Source organism: Arvicola amphibius, chromosome 9 (genome assembly GCF_903992535.2).
Source record: "Arvicola amphibius chromosome 9, mArvAmp1.2, whole genome shotgun sequence".
Lineage (NCBI taxonomy): Eukaryota > Metazoa > Chordata > Mammalia > Rodentia > Cricetidae > Arvicola > Arvicola amphibius.
Window position 1 is genome coordinate 74658777 of NC_052055.2, and position 10696 is coordinate 74669472.

Consider the following 10696-nt stretch of genomic DNA (forward strand, 5'->3'; position numbering starts at 1 on the left):
CTACTGGATGCCTCCACTGATGTCTTTGAAAAAATGCCTTGATTTATGAGTCCTTTGTTCTGTTACCATAAAAACGTTATCAGATCTTACCACATTGGAACATGGAATGCCTGAAAACTCAAATCCATGTTGCTAGACCACGGGAACCTTCTATTTGGCACCAGAATATTCTGATTGTTACCTGATTTGAGGTGAGAAGAGCGGTGTTTTTGCATTAGCACCTCATCTTCTATGTCTGCATCATGCAGATACAGTGTCGGGAGCTTCTAGAACCCTGGCAGAGGACCCAGGAACTCTTCATTAAATCCTGACACTGAGCACTGTGGACCTGGAAGACAGTGGGCACGAGCTTCCTAGTGTGGGTTGTCCCAAAGGTATTCCTATTTTTGTTTTCCTCCTAACATATTATTATAAAAATATTCAGATGTACAGCAACATTAAGAAGCATAGAATGAACATCTTAAGTCCCTCTCTCTATTATGAGCGCTTTTACTGCGCTTACTTTAGTACATGTCTAAATTTCTATGCATGGTTGTTTGATTCATTTCAGTGATTTTCAGTTTTGTTTCCTGATGCTGGGATAAAAAGCAAAGCAAGGCCAGGCAGTGGTGGCACACATCTTTAATCCCAGAACGGGCGGAGGCAGGTGGATCTCTGAGTTCAAGGCCAGCCTGATCTATGGATTGAGTTCTAAAACAGCCAATGCTACATAGTGAAACTCTGTCTCAAAACAAAAACAAAACAAAAACAAATAAAACAAAGGCAACTTAAGAGAAAAGGATGCCTGGCGTGCAGGTCCAGGTTCCAGCCATCACTGCAGGGCGATCAAGGCAGCAGGAGCTTGACAGAGCCAGTCACGTCACACCCACAGTGTCACACCCGCAGTGTCACACCCGCAGTGTCACACCCGCAGTGTCACACCCGCAGTGTCACACCTACAAGTGTCACACCCGCAGTGTCACACCCACAGTGTCACACCCACAGTGTCACACCCACAGTGTCACACACAGTGTCACTCCCACAGTGTCACACCCACAGTGTCACACCCACAGTGTCACACCCACAGTGTCACACACAGTGTCACTCCCGCAGTGTCACACCCACAGTGTCACACCCGCAGTGTCACACACACAGTGTCACACCCGCAGTGTCACACCCGCAGTGTCACACCCGCAGTGTCACACCCGCAGTGTCACACCCGCAGTGTCACACCTACAAGTGTCACACCCGCAGTGTCACACCCACAGTGTCACACCCACAGTGTCACACCCACAGTGTCACACCTACAAGTGTCACACCCACAGTGTCACACCCACAGTGTCACACACAGTGTCACTCCCACAGTGTCACACCCACAGTGTCACACCCACAGTGTCACACCCACAGTGTCACACACAGTGTCACTCCCACAGTGTCACACCCACAGTGTCACACCCACAGTGTCACACCCACAGTGTCACACCCGCAGTGTCACACCCGCAGTGTCACACACACAGTGTCACACCCGCAGTGTCACACCTACAGTGTCACACCTACAGTGTCACACCCGCAGTGTCACACCCGCAGTGTCACACCCGCAGTCAAGAGCGGAGAGCTCTTGCTGATGCAGGAGTGCCAGTGCTCAGCTCACTCTCTCCTTCTCATTCAGCCGAGAGCTCAGACCATTCAGTGACACCACCGCTAACCAGCATAGGCCTTCCCACCATTACTAACCCAACTAGTACCATCCCTCACAGACTTGCCTATAGCAGACCTCACCAGACGATGCTTCCCCAAGACTCACTTTCCAGGCGACTCTGGGTGGTGTCAAGTAGAGACTGAAAACTAACTATCACTCAAACTCTAAAGCCTGCAGACAGACCACTATCTATCGCTTAATTTTTAGTCAGTTTATTATTTTTTCACATATGCGTTTATGACTGTTATGTCGCATGGGTGTAGTGCCTAGGGAGGCCAGAAGAGGGTACTAGATCTCCTGAACTGCAGTTACAGACAGTTGTCACCCCTCAATCTGAATTCTGAGAACCAAACTCAAGTCCTCTAGAAGAGCAGCAAGCACTCTTAGCTGCTGAGTGGACTCTCCAAGTGTGCATAGCTTTCTTGAAAGGCGTTATTCACATAGAGTGGAATGCACTGGTCTTGATAAGTCTCCCGTAAGACTTACTGGGCCGCTAAATCTTACCCTGGATCCCCTTTCAAAATATAAATTCCTTCCCGTGCCAGACTTCCTGCAGCCTCTCAAAGCTTAGCAGGAATTCAATGGATAAGTTGAAAAAAAATACACTCCATAATAAAACCAAAATTAAAAGATATCTATTTACAAATCCAGCCTTACAGAAGGTTCTATAAGGTAAACGCCAACCTAAATAGGTTAACCATGCTCAAGGAAACACAATGAATAAATAATCTCAGACCCGAATATCAAGAGTGGAAACACACACACACATACCCCACAACATCAAAATAAAAAGAATCAATAAACACTGCCCATTGATATCTTTCAACATCAATAGTCTCAATTGCCCAATAAAAAGATGCAAACTAACAGTGTGGATCTGAAAATAGCATCCATACTTCAGCTGCACCCAAGAAACACACTTTAGTATCAAAGACAGACAGCACCTCATGGTAAAAGGATGGAAAATATATTCTAAGCAAATGGACCCAAGAAGCAAGCTAGTGCAGCCACTTTAATATCTGACAACATAGATTTCAAATAAAAACTAATTATAAGAGATACAGAAGGACACTACATTCTCATCAAAAGAAAAATCCACCAAAACAACATTGCCATTACTTTTTTTTTTTGTTTTGTTTTGATTTTCAAGATAGGGTTTCTCTGTGTAGCCCCAACTGTCCTGGGACTTGCTCTATAGACCAGGCTGGCCTTGAACTCACTGAGATCCACCTGCCCCCACCTCTGAGTGCTGGAATTAAAGGCATGCACCACCAATGCCTGGCTAAAAAAAGTCTTTGCCAGTTCAGTTGGTATTTGGTCGTCATGAGAAGTTGATTTGGAGCTATGGAAGTTGATTTGACCATGAATCCTATAATTTTTCTTTCAATTTTTAAATTTCATGTGTATGGGTGTTTTGTCTGCATGTACATCTATCTGCACACAGCATGCATTCCTGGTGCTCAAGGAGATCAAAAGAGAGCATCAGAGTCCCTGGTACTGGAGTAGCAGATGGTTGTGAGCCACCATGTGGATGCTGAGAATTGAACGCAGGTCCTCTGGAAGAGCAGCCAGTGCTCTTAACTCCTGAGTCTTATCTCCAGCCCCAATATTCTAATTCTTAATATCTATGCTCCAATCATAGGGACACCCAAGTTTGTAAAAGAAACACAATACAGCTTAGATCATATTTTAACCCTTACACACCGATAGCGGGGGACCTCACTATCCCATTCTTTCCAATGGACAGGTCAACCAGACAAAAACTAAACACAGAAATGCTGAAGCCATCGGATGCTATAAGCCAAAAGGACCTAACAAATATTTACAGACCATTTCACCATAACACAAAAGAATACACCTTCTTCTCAACACCTCATGAAACTTTCCCCAAAATTGACCACACATTCAGACACAAGGCAAGTCTCAACAGATACAAGAAACTGCAATAACCCTGTGCAACCTATCAGAGCACCACAGACTAAAGCTGGATACCAACAACAACAGAAACAACAAGAACCTACAGTATCGCAGAAACCCAGCAACTCACTAGGAAAAGAAAAATGAGTCAAGAGGGGAAGTAAAACTTTCCAGAATTGGATGAAAATGAATTAACAACACACCCAAACTAATAGGAAATGACGAAGGCGATTCTAGGAGTCAAATTAAAACACAAACTATGGAGAGATCTCATACTACTAACTTAACGGTGCACACAAAAGCTCTAGCATGAAAAGAAGAAATCAGACCCAAAAAAGTAGAGAGCAAAGTAAAAACAAAAAACAAAGAATCAATGAAACAAGAGTTGGTTCTTCGAGAAAAAAACAATAAGATTTATAAACCATTACCCAAATTAACTAAAAGACAGAGAATGTCTAAATTAACAGAATTAGAGAAGAAAAGAGGGGCATAACAACAGACACAGAAGAAATCCAGAAAATCCTAAGGACACACCTTAAAAACCTGTACTCCACCAAATTGTAAAATTTAAAATAAATAGATAAATTTCTCTATACATACCACTTATTAAAGTTAAATCAAGATCAGATAAGCAGTTTAAACACACCAAAACCCCTCATGAAATAGAAGCAGTCATTAAAAGTCTCCTGACCAAAAAAAGCCCCGGTCCAGATGGTTTTAGTGCAGAATTCTACCAGACATTCAAATGAGAGTTAATGCTAGCATTCCTCAAATTAGTTCACAAAATATAAACAGAAGGAACATTGCTCAATTTGTTTAATGAAGTCACAGTTACCCTGACATCCAAACCACATAAAGATTCAGCAAAGAAAAATTACAGACCAGTTTCCCTTATGAACATAGATGAAAAGATTCTCAATAAAATATTTTCAAATTGGAATCCAAGAACACATCAAAAAGATCACCCACCATGATCAAGTAGCCTTCATCCCAGAGGTGCAGGGATAAATGGTTCAGTATATGTAAATCAATAAATGTAGTCCACTATATAAACAATCTGAAAGATAAAAGCCCATGATCATCTCATTGGATGCAGGAAAGGCCTTTGACAAAACCCAACAACCCTTCATGATAAAAGTCCTGGGATACAAGGGCCATACAACAACATAATATAGGCAGTTTACAGCAAGACCATAGCCAATATCAATTTAAATGGAGAGAAACTCAAAGCAGTTCCACTAAAATCAGGAACAAGACACTTTCTCCATACCTATTCAATATAGTACTTTAAGTCTTAGCCAGAGCAATAAGACAACTGAAGGACAGTTCCATAATTCCATAGTTTTCATACTTTTGTCCTGATAAAATTCCATTGTATGTATGCACCTCAATTCCGTTATTCATGCATCAGTTGTGGGTATAAAAGTTTGTTGCATTCCTTTTCAATTGTGAATAGAGCAGCAGTGATCAAGGGTGTGTAAGATTCTCTGTACAATAAAGTTAATATATTTTTTTAGAAAAAAGACAACTGAAGGAGATCAAGATGATACAAATTGAAAACAAAGAAGTTGAAGTATCTTTATTTGTAGATGATATGATAGTATATATAAGTGACCCTCAAAATTGCTGAAGACAACACCTACACAACTCATTGAACATGGAGAAGTTAAGCCGGTGCCTACCTAGAACCTCCGCCCCCGTCACACTGGTGTCCTTGGTACAGAAAGCTACCAGAGGAGAATGGTAAATATCAACCTAGCCACAAACCCTTGGGTCTGCAATGGTGTCCTGCCTACAGAATAAGCTAGGGCAATGGTGGCCAAAGCTTATGGGAGTAGCCAACCAATTTGATTTAAGGCCCACTCCATGAGATTGAACCAATACCTGACCCTTCGTGGATGACCAAGAACCTGAGACTAGATATAACCCAGGGACCTAGGGTAAAACTAAATACACTGTTTTTAAACAAACAAACAAATAACAATCAAATGACTCCTAATGACATTCTTCTGTACTCATAGATCAGTGCCTTGTTCATCCATCGTCAGAGATGCTTCTGCCTGCAGTAAATAGAAACAATACAGAGACCCATAGCCAGTTATCATGTGGAGAATGAGAGCCCTTGGAACTCTCAGCCCTAAATGGGATGTCTCCATCAAACCCCTTCCCTTGGGGCTCAGGGAACTCTGGGAAGCAGAGGTAGAAAGAGTATAGGGACCAGAAGGGATGGAGAACAGCAAGAAATCAAGGCCGTCTAAATCAACAGGAGGGATGCACATGTGAGCTCACAGAGACTGAGGCAGCATGCACAGGGCCTGGATGTGTGCACCAGACGGGCCCCTGGAGCCGAAAACAGAAGAGCACACATGTTCCGTCCCTAACCCAGATGTTATCTACAGCTGAAAACCACTTTCCAATGCAAATTTGCAATGAGTCTCACAGGAGAAACTGAGGGTAGGCTACATGCCCAGCACTAGACGACCAACAGAAAATGAACTTAATGACATTTTTGTTGGTTCTTTGTCCTACAAAGACAATGCTGTGGCAGGGGTTTTCTGCGTAGTTTTGTTATTTTAATTTTATCTTATTATTTCTTTATTTTTATTATATTTATGTATTTTTTCTTCTTTCTTTTTAACCCTACAGGTCCCTTGTGTGTATATTATGGATTCCAGCATAGTGTTTCTATGGAATTCAGGAGTGTGGGAACAAGTGGCTCTCTGTTTCTCGTGTCTTCTCTTGGGTTCTTTTTCTTCTGCTTTTTTGTTTTGTTCTAGTCCGATGTGTTTGTTCTTTCTTACTATATTTTATTTTATATTATCTCTTAGAAGACTTTGTTTTTTAATGAGAGACAGAAATCATGTGGATCTGGGTGAGATGGGAGATGGGGAGGAACTGGGAGAGGTAGAGATAGCAAAAACCGTAATCATTATGTGCAAAAAAAAAATCTATTTTCAATTAAAAGGAAAAAAAAGAAGCTGGTCTCAGAACACCATGTAACAGGCAGCAACAGGTTTTCAAAGAAACCAAACATAGGGAGAAAAAGACTGCGCGCGCGCACACACACACACACACACACACACACACAAATTTTTGAGAAGTTTTTCACACAAGGATAGAGCAGGATATGATAGCACCTCTGTTTTGGAACAGCTGACTAGTTTTGTTGTTTGTTTGTCTGTTTGTTTGGTTGATTTTTTGAGACAGGGTTTCTCTGTGTAACAGTCCGGCCTGCTCTGGAACTCACTTTGTAAATCAGGCTGGTTTCGAATTCACAGAGATCTGCCTGTCTCAGCCTCCCAAGTGCTGGGATTAAAGGCGTGCACAACCACCTCCTGGCCTGACTAGTTTACTCACATTTCTGGTTATACGGATCTACTTCCAGCAGCACAAACCACACTCAGCCCTGGGACCGATCTACGTAGACTGAGATAAAATAAAATATTCTGAATGCAAGGTAGTCAAAGCTTCAGGCCTGAGCTCCAGAAGAGGGGCCGTTAGGAAAGCCAGTTGTCTTAACCCTTTGGGTCTGTGCCTTGGCGGACAATGATTTTAAAGTCATTAAATTTCGGCTGGCATGAAATGTTTGCCACCAAGGTGTAAACTACCTAAGCTCAATTCCTGACATCCACATGGTGGAAGAGAGAATCCGCTCCTACAAGTCATCTGTCCCATGGTCTCCACATTGGCTCTGTGGCCTGTGCTCACAGGTACATACACAAACAAATAGATAGACAGACAGACATCATTTGAAATTTGCGGGTCCATCTGTGTTTGTACAAGTGTGGTGTGTTCATCCCTCTGCACAGACACACATCTGTGCATGAGCACACTGGGAGCTGGAGGAGGGCAGTGAGCATCCTCCTCTCCACTATCTGCCTGTTTCTTTGAGGCTGGGTTTCTCTCTGAACCTGAGACTAAAGCTTTCCTGTCCAGGCTGGAAGCCAGCAAGCCCCAGCACCGCTCCTGTCTCAACCTCCCCTCAGAGCTGGGGTTACAGATTTTCACAGTATATCCAGTTTCTTACATGGCTTCTGGGATTTGAACTCCAGTTTTTGGGATCTCAGAGCAAGCACATTTAACCCACAAGTCACCTCTCTAGCCCCTTTACAGGAGTAACTCACCACATAGCCCAGGCCATAACCCACCCTGGGCTTTGTTACAGAGTTTAAGCTAGCTTCCCTCTTGGGAAGCTCCTTCCTCAGCTTCCTGAGTGGTCAGCGTACAGGCACATGTCACCACACCCAGCTAGGAGACGTCCAGTTTTGCTACCTGTAGATCAAGTCATTGCTTTCTCATCCTGTTCCCTCTTCCAAAACTGGGACAAGAGCACAACAATAAATACATCAAACCTGCATGATTTTGCTAATACTGCCTTCCCCAACTATGTCTGGATCATTAGCTGCTAAAATAATCTTATTGCTCTATTATCTACATGCATGTGCTTGTACGCACAAAAAGACACAAAGCTAGAACAATAGGATGAAGCTGCAGTGATGGCTCAGTGGAAAGAGAACTTGTGCAAGCATGAGGACCCGAGTTCAAATCCCCACATAAAAAAACCAGGTATGTCTGCAACCCCGGCTTTGGGGGATAAAGACAGGTGGATCCCAATAATCTGCTGACCAGCCAGTCTAGATGAAATTGTGAGCTTCAGGTGCGGTAAGAGCCCATCTCAGGCAATAAGGTAAAGAATCATAGAGAAATACACTTCTGGCCTCCTTCTGCCTGCACATAGGCTCACATGCAAACTCACATGTACACTCATTCCATCCACACAAACTTTGAGACGTTTTAATAAAAATATAAAAACAAAACAGCAGTAGTACAAAAAATTCTTTAAACAGTCTGCATATAATTTTTAACTGAGATAAGCATCCAGGACCAGAGGAATAGGAGGCTGGGAACATAACTATATCAGGATAGTTTGGGGTGCAGGGGTGGAGGGCTGAGTTAGCCATCCAACAAAAAACTAACATTTAGAAAGTTGAGGGGGCACGCCTTTAATCCCAGCACTCGGGAGGCAGAGGCAGGCGGATCTCTGTGAGTTCGAGGCCAGCCTGGTCTACAAGAGATAGTTCCAGGACAGGCACCAAAGCCTCAGAGAAACCCTGTCTCGAAAAAAGAAAGTTGAAGGGGGACATTGGTCTGAGAAAAGACATATCCTTGGCTTAGAAACTGGTAACATTTTGAGATACATATTAACTAAGAGACCTTGAACTCCGTTGCTATAACAAGTCATAATTCTCCCCCTACCCTACTTGTGGCAAAAATTAATATAATTAAATGTGATGACAAGAAAGGACAGAGTACACCATGGAGGTCAGTAAGTCTCAGCTGGGCCTCAGTTTGAGTCTACTTTACAACTGAAAGTTTTGTTGGTCAGAGTTGGTTTGGCCACATAGTGTGTACAATTGAGATGCAGAAGAAAAGGAAGACAGATCAATTCATTCCCAGCTGAAATCCAGTTCTTTCACGCTAGACTAAGATCTTTTTTCTCTGGAATTCAGATGAAGACTCTCTTTGTACTTCAGAGAGGAGCGAGAGAGAAGTCGCTGGTATTTACTGAAGGCAAACTCCAACCCAGGGTGGAAGAAAAGCTCAGATTAGCTGCGGGCGCTTCAGCTGTTTGTAGTAAAATTTTGAAAGCCTCCCAGAAACCTCCTTTCTGATTCTCTCAGGTTTTATCTGATTAACTGGACAGCCCACAAATTCCCCAAGTGTCTTGCCCTTTGTGTAGTCAAGGACTTGCCCCTGAGCGCAAACTGGAAATGGATTTGGTGTGTGTCACCTCAAGTTCAACTAGACAAACACTAGCTTGTTGTGAGGCCTAGACCGGCTGGTTTTGAAGTGAGTTTCTTCACTTGGGAGGGCTCAGTCACAGCCTGGAACCTTTCTAGACAGCAGCAGGCAAAAAAAATCCACTCAGCTGAGGCCTGGTGTTTGTTTTCCTTGTCTCCCACAGCTAAGCACGGAGAGTCCCTTGAACTTTTCAAAAAGTAAGAATCCGGAATGTCAATCAAGACCCTACCGCTCAGATAGGCCTTGGCCAGGGAGCGAGCTCCTGCAGAGATGGAGGCTAATCTGGTTGCCCGGAATCTCCCCTGCAGACAGGAACAGCTCTGCTTCTGGAGCCATTAGTCTTCTGGGCACCTGTCCCTCTCTTCCGAGTAGCAGTCCTTGTCCCTTCTCTACCAGGCTCAGTTTTATCAGTGAATTCTCCTACGCCCAGGAGTTCAAACAAGGTTAAGAGTCCCAGGTTCCCAGAAATAGGACAGTCAAGATTAAGAACATCTGGAAAACCTCTCTGTTCTGCCTGCAGTTCCTACGAGTGCTGGAACGGACAGCTTATGATGGCCTTGTCAGGTTTGGGGAGCTGTTTTGACCACAGGAGCGTCATGGGGGAACGTTGTGCTCTCAGGTCCCAGTGCACGCCCGGTTCACATTTTCCGGAGTACCTATGATGTAAGACTCAGGCACCAGGCAGGACTTGGTCTCATTTCAGTTCTCACAACTCTGCCAGGGCCAAGTTTGTCAACTTCTTTTTGAGGGGAGAAAAATGTCAAAACTCAACAAGGTCAATTAACATAGATGAGATGCCATGATTAAATCAATAAAAGTGAGGCTATTGTAGCCAGGCTCACCTGTCCTTGACCCCAAAACTTGTGACTTACCATTATTCTCCCTCTCTCTCTCTCTCTCCTCTCTCTCTCTCTCTCTCTCTCTCTCTCTCTCTCTCTTTCTCTCTCTCTCTCTCCCTTCCTTGTCTTCCATTCCCTTTTCCCTACCCCTGTAAGCATGAATGTGTGTAGTTAGGCTACAAATGGAAAGTCATGTTTTGAAATAGAGCCCTGGGTATTAATTAACTCCTCCTATCTTCACCTGATGGGCCCTCAAGACTTGCAGCGGCTCCTTCTTGAGTAGTTCACACTTGCATCCCAGTGCTCTCTCCCGAATGACTGCGTTCACTCTCTGTCATCTTTTCGCCCCAGTTCTGATGGCTCCCCACCTCAGGCTCTAGTGTCCTCTGTCTAAGGCTCAGATCTGAACCCATCACTACCTCCTTGAGTCCTTCAAGATGCTTCCATAACCAGTGATCGT